This window comes from Mytilus californianus, unplaced genomic scaffold, assembly GCF_021869535.1.
Source record: "Mytilus californianus isolate M0D057914Y unplaced genomic scaffold, xbMytCali1.0.p SCAF_3, whole genome shotgun sequence".
Classification (NCBI taxonomy): Eukaryota; Metazoa; Mollusca; class Bivalvia; order Mytilida; family Mytilidae; genus Mytilus; species Mytilus californianus.
In genome coordinates, this window is record NW_026262679.1 from 26,526,921 (window position 1) to 26,536,384 (window position 9,464).

The following is a 9,464-nucleotide window of genomic DNA, read 5'->3' on the forward strand; positions in this document are numbered from 1 at the left end:
AATACCTTGACCAGATAAAGATGGCACTGTGGAAAACTTTCATTGGGTTCGCAATAATTTACTTTTTGTTTCAGGTGAATCTCGTCATATGGCAGACATGTAGCTACCCTACTTCTTAATGATGTGTAGTTTCATACATGCTAAAATGTATTGCATGAATATGGTTTAAAACTTTATATATGATGAATTAAAAGATATCCAGATTTCAGGCACAGGAAATACACATCAAATTCTTCTTGGCTATCTAAACGACGTTTACCCCTCCAAACGTCGCTTGTTTCATGTTTTGTATCCAGAAGCGCTTATACTCAGCTGATAGGATAAATTCAAAAAATAAATAAACGTCTTTATCAACCGACCAGTTTGATAACAGTTTTCTGAATAAAATTGAAGACCTGTGCTCCACTGATTAATAGTTTATGTTTCCTATAAATTTGTTTGTAAAGAAGGATCTATATAGTTAAAAACAAATGTTGAATGTCAAAGCAATTAAGATTTTTACTACAGGATTGAATGTAAAGGTGTTCAATATAGGAATTCATTGTGTATATAATTTAATCCACGCAGCCCTATAGTTTGAAGTTTTCATTATGCAGGTGGCTACATTTGTTCTTGAACTGAGTGATATATGAAAGCTTCTAATTGGTTAAGGTATAACAGGTACAAATGTATCAAAAACGGTAGGATAATCATATCAAATCGGCATTTATAGCACATCTTCGTTTTAAACAAAATTATCATTGTAGTCAATTGGTTATTTTACCGAATTTACAGCTTAACTAATTATAGAAATGCAGCTCTCTATTACAGAAGGTAAGAGTTGTCTATTACCTTTTTGAAAATGACACTTTGATTTTATATCTAATCCAGTATTTTAAATTTAAGCAACAATAGTTTACCGATGTTCAAATCTCATCAATTGATTTAGGTGATACACAATTAAAGTGCCTTGCATCTTTATGATTTAAGATTTTGTCTTATCTTATATCCTTATAATTATTTTGGAGAAAAGCAATGTAATAAATGCATTTTAATCAAAGACATGTGATACATCAGCCGTCCTTGAAGACTTTTATTGTGGAAATGTGAATCATTGTGCAGTAAAATTAACACTGTTAACGATATTATATAGAACAAACTGATTTGAATAGATGCGAATAATAAGGTCTTGAAAATACACATATATATTCCATGGCAAAAATCATCGGATAGATAAAAGTTTGATTTGATGAAAAAAAAGCCATTTTATTTGCATCCAGCAATAGTAAGTTAAACAAATATTAACTCGGACATTAATATCGCCGGGGTAAACCTTTTACACTCAGGCGTATTGAGACCACTTCTTCTCCTTACAACTAATACATTAACTATTATCTTTTTACATATTCCAAATTTTTGATATTTCTTCTGCATTTTAGTTCAAACTAAGGGAGGAATCTAACATAAAGATCAAGTGAAATTACTGAGATATGAGTTATCGTTAAAAATCAGATGAGTTTGAAATTAAAAAATATCCCGTTTTAATACTATTATTATAATTAAAGTTAGCTCCATATTTGTAAATAAAATCAAAATTCAAATCAGACAAAAGTAAATCAGACAGTACCATGACCAAACAGAAAACGCGAAAATACAAACAACAGTCAACAAATCACCATACAGAAATCTAAAGACCAAGCAAGACGAACCCCTTCGACAACCGTGGGTGATCTTAGGTGCTAAGGAAATGAAAATAACACTATATCAATTTCATGCATTTAAAGCGCTTTTTTGGATTTACCTTCATCAGAAACCCACAAAGCAAAAAATTGAGAGGCAAGTACCAAAACAGGTGAAGAGTTAAATGACCAAAAGAGACCTAAAACCAATAGGAAGTTCAACTTTCCTGAGAGAGTTGAATACTTAGGTTCTTGTATCCAATCGGTTGATATTGTCTTTAGTTTTTCGAACATTTCTAGTCTACCCTTTCACAATTTATTTTTCAGGAATGTTTAAGTGTTTTACTAAATTTTCAAAAATCTGTTTCGGAAACCAATTAGACAATTTTAGTTCTAAGTAGTATATATGTTAGCATACATTGTATTGAATGGTAGTGATACGGTAAGATAAATATTTATCTTTCAACTTTATTATAGCTTTTAAATACAGATTCAAATGTTTAGAGGTTACCAATTCTATGAGCTCTCATGCTTGTGCTTCATACCGTCATCGACTGCAAAAATAATAAAACGAGAGACAATTCCAGCGAAGTAAAATTTACCCATTTGGTAAGTTTTGTCAACTCGTGCAAATCATCTGTAAATATAAAACTCAAGTGGGCCAGGATTTTTATCAACATAATCAATTTGAGTCTAATGATTATGGATGTGATTAGAGATGCAAAGTTAATGGTATCCTCATTTTTGTCTTCTTCATTGAATAGGTTAGAAGCAACATGAGTTTATCGATGTTAAAATCACATAAAGCCATTAAGCTGATACAAATCAATGTATAAACAAAAACTTAGGGAATCACATAAACTCAAGAGATACCGGATCCGTCGACAGGGTAAGCATCTCCTAATTAGACTATATTTATTTCTTCTCATCAATTGTATTTTATAAATCAATCTAGACATTAACATATTCGCTGTTTATAACCATTATGTAAATATTCCATCTTCATTTTAAGAGTATTAAAAAATAATATGTAATCAAACTGTTTAAAGTGTCCCTTATCCTTTTTTGATAAATTTTAAAAATGCCCTATTTGATATTTTCATTTTTACATTCAAACAACATTTATTATTATATATGTTTTTCTCCGTTGACCACTTATGTAACTGAGGAAGCAAGTTATAAGGAGGAAAGTTGTAGAAACACTATAATGATACACCAGTAAAACGCTTTTCAACTATTTAATGAGTTTGTTATAGTCAAAATTATAAAAAGTACACACATGTCCTACCCATTTATTATACAAATCTTGATCTGACTAAACTGAGACGTTGCTTTGCAAAGTCAATCATGTGAAAGTATTTGCATATACAGCATCACAAACTAATATCAGTCTATAACTACTTATAAGACAAATAAAGGGATTATTATTTATAAAAATATTTTAAACAATTGAGACGTCTGTCATTTTTCTCGTTATTTTACTAATATCTTGAAGGACTTGAGCTAAAATAAAGTCATATTTCTTGTGACTCAATATTAATTTTTTTCATAAAATTACAAGAGCAAATTTAGAAAACGGCTCATTTTTCAGAAAATGTGACCGATATCCTGCTAAAATCGGAACTGCAAAGTGTGTGAAAGATCGCAGATTTATATCCATACAACAGTAGCCGGCAATTCATAGTTTCGACGCAGTTTTACTTTCCATTATTTCAAACAGAAGAAATCAATTAAATCACCATGATGCTTAAATGAATAGCAACATTTGTTATCAATCGAAATCCAACATTTTGACGTATATGTGCTTCCTCTACTCACTTTAGTTTGTTGCCAAATAATGTACAATGGAAAATGTCCATTCAACAATTAGATAATAAACCATATGCATGTGTGGGTTTGAATTCTTTTAAATTGAAACATATGTTTTTTATTAGAAGTAAGTAAAAAAGGCAAATGTCCATAACGATAAACTAGGGGCAGCATTAGTTTACCGATATTCAAAACTCATAAAGCTAAAATACACAAGAAAATAAGAGAAAATCTAGATATTTTTAAAACATAAATTTAGCCGAATTTCGAATGTCACACAAAATTAAATACTCATAGACAATGAATAATTAGCATTGTGTTCAATTATATTGATACACAAATTTATTTTAATATATGATTCTGTAGAATGCTCTACGAATGTAGCTGTGACTAAGAGTGTCCTTTCATTTTTACCACCGCCCCACCCCTCGTGTTATGACGTACGACATGAACTTTGGCATATCCAAACACTAAAGTACAAATCATTTGTATCTGCATCTCCGTCTTCAACACTAATCAGAGTTTAATTCAACTTTCTCCTGACTCTTCACCTTATAAAACTATTTATGGATTTTGCAAGGGTCAGCGAGGTTTGCTCGCTGTACCTCGTGTTCCACAAGGACATATCATCTCAACAATATTGTTTTCCAAAGAATCTTTTTCATTTAGAATGTACTTGAAAAATATAACTCTACTAATGAACATTCAATCTTTTCAACTTACGCATCTCTATTTTTATATAGCAGCCACACATAAATGCTAAAGAGTTCGAGTTTGAAATGATAGCCGACCATGCAATGGCTGTATAGCCAGTCAAGGTCGTTAAAAACTTCCATTTGTTGAAATGATTTTCTATTCGGCGCAAGTACAAAACTGTCCTGAGCATAGATGTTCTTTGAGTTACTGAAATAGTAATGATTTGTAAACTGATAGCTACATGTATACGTAAACTTTAGTTTTACTAGGAAAATCTAATAACTAAAATCATTTCAAGTGGTACAATATAAAATTACCAGAACAATTAACCAGGGCTCAATAGCTAGGAGATCTTTTTAAGTTGGGGATTTTATGGCCAATAAGTCGTTGGCGTCTACAAAATATGATAATAACATAATTATAGAGATTTATCAGCATATTCCTGTTGCATAATACAATTGACGAAAATACCAGATTATAGTAATGATGAATAATGAGAATTATTTATATTCACCAGGAGCCATAAAGGTTAAATCAATTTTTTTTTTAAAAAAGGACAATGTTAAAGTCGATCTTTTTATAGCATTTCTTTAGAGTTCATAGAAAAAATATATAAATTAGTGTCGACTTTGACAATTAAACTTATGTGAACTAGATGCTCTTATTTCTACGGAAGAATGTTTATCTACGCTTGCTACAAACCACACAAAACATACTTAATAATATAGTTTACTATAATGATATTTGTAAACAAAAGAAAGAAAAGCTAAAAAAGATTTGTGAATGAAAATTCACTTTTTATCTGATATATGTTTGAAAAAGAGAGAACATGTTTTGTCTTTTCTTTCAAAACATGATACATGTACCTGTTCATAGATTTAAAAGACTAATTTTTGCTTTATAACCTGGATTATTTTCCCGTTTAGATAGTTTATAGAGATTATGCGATGACTTTTAATGCACAATTACTTGGTTTTAGAATTGAAGTAATATCTTGTAAAAAGACAAAAGGACGCGTAATCAAAAGTAATAGTCAAACTTATTAAGTCGAAAAGAAACCGACAAAACCATGGCAAAAATCGAAAAACGATGAAATCACATACAACAGTCTAAAAACACTACATATAAACTTAATCCTAAGCAACAACTCTCTCAAACAAGAGGCTCTCAAGAGCCTAAATCGCTCACCTGTAATTTTTTGCTTAAATCTTTCATCAATGATTTTTTTTGCTTTTCAGTATATATTAATGAGTGGCTTAAAAAATCCATTTAAATGTTCTTTGTATCTGTCATATTTTCTTCAAAATCAAAGAAATGCATTTTACCCCTATGGTCCATTTTAGCCATAGTGGCTATGTTTCTTGATGTACAAGGAAATAAAATACAAAAGTTATACTTGATACTCTGAAACTCATTCAGCCCAAGTTTGGCTGAAATTGATTCAGCAGTTTCAAAGGAGAAGATTTTTTAAAATAAGCAAACTAGATGAACAAATTGTGAAAAAATGTCTTTAAAGGGCAATAACTCCTTAAGGGGTCAATTGACAATTTTGGTCATAAAACTTATTTGTAGATCTTACTTTGCTGAACATTTCTGCTGTTTACAGTTTATCTTTATCGTTAATAATATTCAAGATAATAACCAAAAACTGCAAAATTTCCTTAAAATTACCAATTTAGTGGCAGCAACCCAACAATGGGTAGTTAGATTCATCTGAAAATTTCATGGCTGATAGAACTTGACCTAGTGAACATTTTAACCTCGCATCAGATTTGCTCTAAATGCTCTAGTGTTTGAGATATAAGCCAAAAACTGCATTTTACCATTATGTTCTATTTTTAGCCATTGCGGCCATGTTTTTTTGACGAAACAGAAAATAAAACACAAACTTTATTCTAGATACCCTTAGGATCATTCAGCTCAAGTTTGGTTGGAATTGGTTCAGTAGTTTCAGAGGAGAAGATTTTTTAAAGTTAGAAAACATAATAAACAAATTGTGTAAAATGGTCCTTAAAGGGCAATAACTCCTTAAGGGGTCAATTGACAATTTTGGTAATATAAAAACTTATTTGTAGATCTTACTTTGCTGAACATTTTTGCTGTTTACAGTTTATCTTTATCATTAATGATATTCAAGATAATAACCAAAATCTGCAAAATTTCCTTAAAATTATCAATTTAGTGGCAGCAACCCAACAATGGGTCATTAGATTCATCTGAAAATTTCAGGGCTGATAGAACTTCACCTAATGAACACTTTTACCCCATGTCAGATTTGCTCTAATTGCTTTGGTGTTTGAGATATAAGCCAAAAACTGCATTTTACCCCTATTTTCTATTTTTAGCCATTGCGGCCATGTTTTTTTGTCGAAACAGAAAATAAAACACAAACTTTATTATAGATACCATAAGGATTATTCAGCTTAAGTTTGGTTGGAATCGGTTCTGTAGTTTCAGAGGAGAAGATGTTTGAAATAGTTTACACCGGACGGACGACGACGACGGACGACGACGGACGCCAAGTGATGGCAAAAGCTCACCGGTCCTTAAAAACCGAAGATTATCTTGTGTGCACTGGAAGGGTTATCCGATCCTTCTCCACATGTGGCACCTGTAATGTTGCTTATGGAAAGTGCAAATTTGGTAATACGTGTCAGTCTGTGATTAATGAGGAAAATAGGACGGAATTGTTGCTATAATTGGAACATATATCTTATATGAATGCAAACAAGTGAAAAAAAGTTCATTTTAGACGAAGAGGGGATGCTTGCATCTTCATTGCTTTCCAAGCATAGTATATCTCCGATCTTAAACGATTCTGCCAAATATTATAATTCCAAGTATATTTCAAAATAGCAATACAAATCTCATAAAATCAAAACATTATTGGAATGGTGTTTTTCACTTTGGGGTAATACTGTTATTGTTTTTAACTCCGCTAACCATTTATCTGATCGAATATGTATATGACAAATAAAGCAGCTGTTAGCCTTGAACATTTGACACAAGAACATTCCATAGAAAAAATGGTATCAATCACATGAACAATGTACGTTGATATAATATTATGATACACATTAAGCAGAGCATCTAATGGCAATCTTTCTTGACCGGTAGTTAACCGTGTTTTGCTTTTAATATATTTGCAACTGACAAGTGCATTTACTTGTATTTGTTTTCGAAGAAAGGCGCGCAATCACCTCAGATATTTAGTTTTTTTGACAGTTAATCATAAGAAATAAGAATTAATATGCCGCCAGTTTTATCATAGTTATTTAATGCGATAAGCAAACTCGAAAATCTTTGCATCCTATTTAATGCAAACTTTGATTTTAGTAAATTATTTCGCAACAATGGATGACTCCTTACAAATTTATTTGAAATATGTCACATGAAAAGGAAAAGAAAACATATTGCTGGTATAATGTTTGTAGTTTATTAAATAAAAATCTGAAGGTCGAACATTAAATGAACAATCTGATTGCTTAATTCTCTAGAAAATGCGTTACCGAAACAATAGATTATGTTATAGTTATTGAACAATCAAGTCGGTATATGGTAGTTATACTGCACAGCTTATGTGACCATTCTTGAACCGAACGACAAATCATAACTTAGAGAGATTAATTGTGTTTCTGTCTTTAAAGATGTTTGCTGCTCTGTTTCAAAATAGCTAGCTTTTAAATACTTTAAAATTGATAGCTATAAAAAAGCAGAAACAAATGAAAGGTCCGTGTCCTTCTTTTTGAGATATGAACCATTGAAAACTTGATGGGGAAAATGATTCTTTGTATTTTTCGTACATTTAACATTGGTACCTTTTGTTATCTTTCAAAAACTATAAAAACAAATAACTAGGATTTTATAAGAATTTCAAAAATGGCTTTTTAAACTATATGAAATGATATTTTTAATGGCACTTGGATACAACCAAAGGATTCCGAATAACTGACAAAAAATCAAATAAAGATCAGCGAACATTATTAAAGAATTTGTGCAAATGGAGATTAATTTACATGTAAGAGAGATTTTATTGAACAAAGTAAAATGAAAAAAAACGTAATAAGAATTCCTAATAATACTGCAGAAACTTATCAAAGGGAACTCACTTTATATGATCTAATATTAACAACAATATGTATCCTTGTCTAGATTTGGATGTTACAATTGCACATAGAAAAAACAAAACAAAATTTTTCGACAAAAGAGACGATTTTGTTAGCTATGTAAATTTTTGGACGGAGATGTTCCTTTGGTTCCTTGTTACGGTGTTTTCCATCTCGTTCGCTACGCTCGTGTCTGTAGTGAAGTTTTAGATTATCTATGTATAACCGGTAAATTATTAAGTCAGGGATTTCGTTACCATAAATTACTTAAAACTTTTACTAAATTCTTTTATAGATACAAATATTTGATTTTGAAGATCAACTTTACCTGTAGAATTCTTATAAAAACGAGGTATCACATCCATATTTTTACAGTAATGGAATTTATTACGCTTGAAATTTGCATACGATCCATGTAACCTCATTGATCCTTTGAATAAACTACCAGGTAATTCTTAAAGGATATCAATTTAACACCGTACTAGTATCTTTGAATATTATGTTTGTCGGTTCTTACATTGATTTTATTTCTGATAAATTCTAACATAACTAGGTATGAATTGCTGTATATTTATAAACTGATGGCTTTACATCCTGTCGATGTCATGTACTTATAGTTTGGCATTGCCTAAGGTCATGCTTTTTCTGACAGTTTATGACGTCTTTACAACAAATCCGTTGGAAGTTCACTGATTGATACTTTAGTCTGGAGATTTATTCATTAGTTGTTTTTGGCTTTAGCATAACTTTCAATAACTGCGAATATTCTTAGATCGGCGCTCTTGTCTTTATGTTAGTTGTTTTTTTTTTGTGCTTCGTGCCGATCTAATGAGTCGAGCAACCGATTTTTATAGTTTGTTCTGATGTTGTACTTTTTATCTCAGGTAAACATGCTTAGCCCTGCCAGATAAATATGTGTCTATCTCAAATCAGGAGGCTGTGTGTAATTCAGTGGTGGTCGTTGGTTGCTGTCTGTTATATTCGTGTTTGTTAAATGTCTGGTCATAAATCAGTCCATTCATTTTTTCATTTGAATTGTTTCACATTTGTCATATTGGGGCCGTTTTAAACTGACTATACAGTATGGGCTTTGCTCATGGTTGAAATAATTAATCAGCATCATTTTGACTCTTTGTTGGATAGTTGTCTCATTGGAAATTTTATCACATCTCCTTATTTTATATCTACAGCAGGA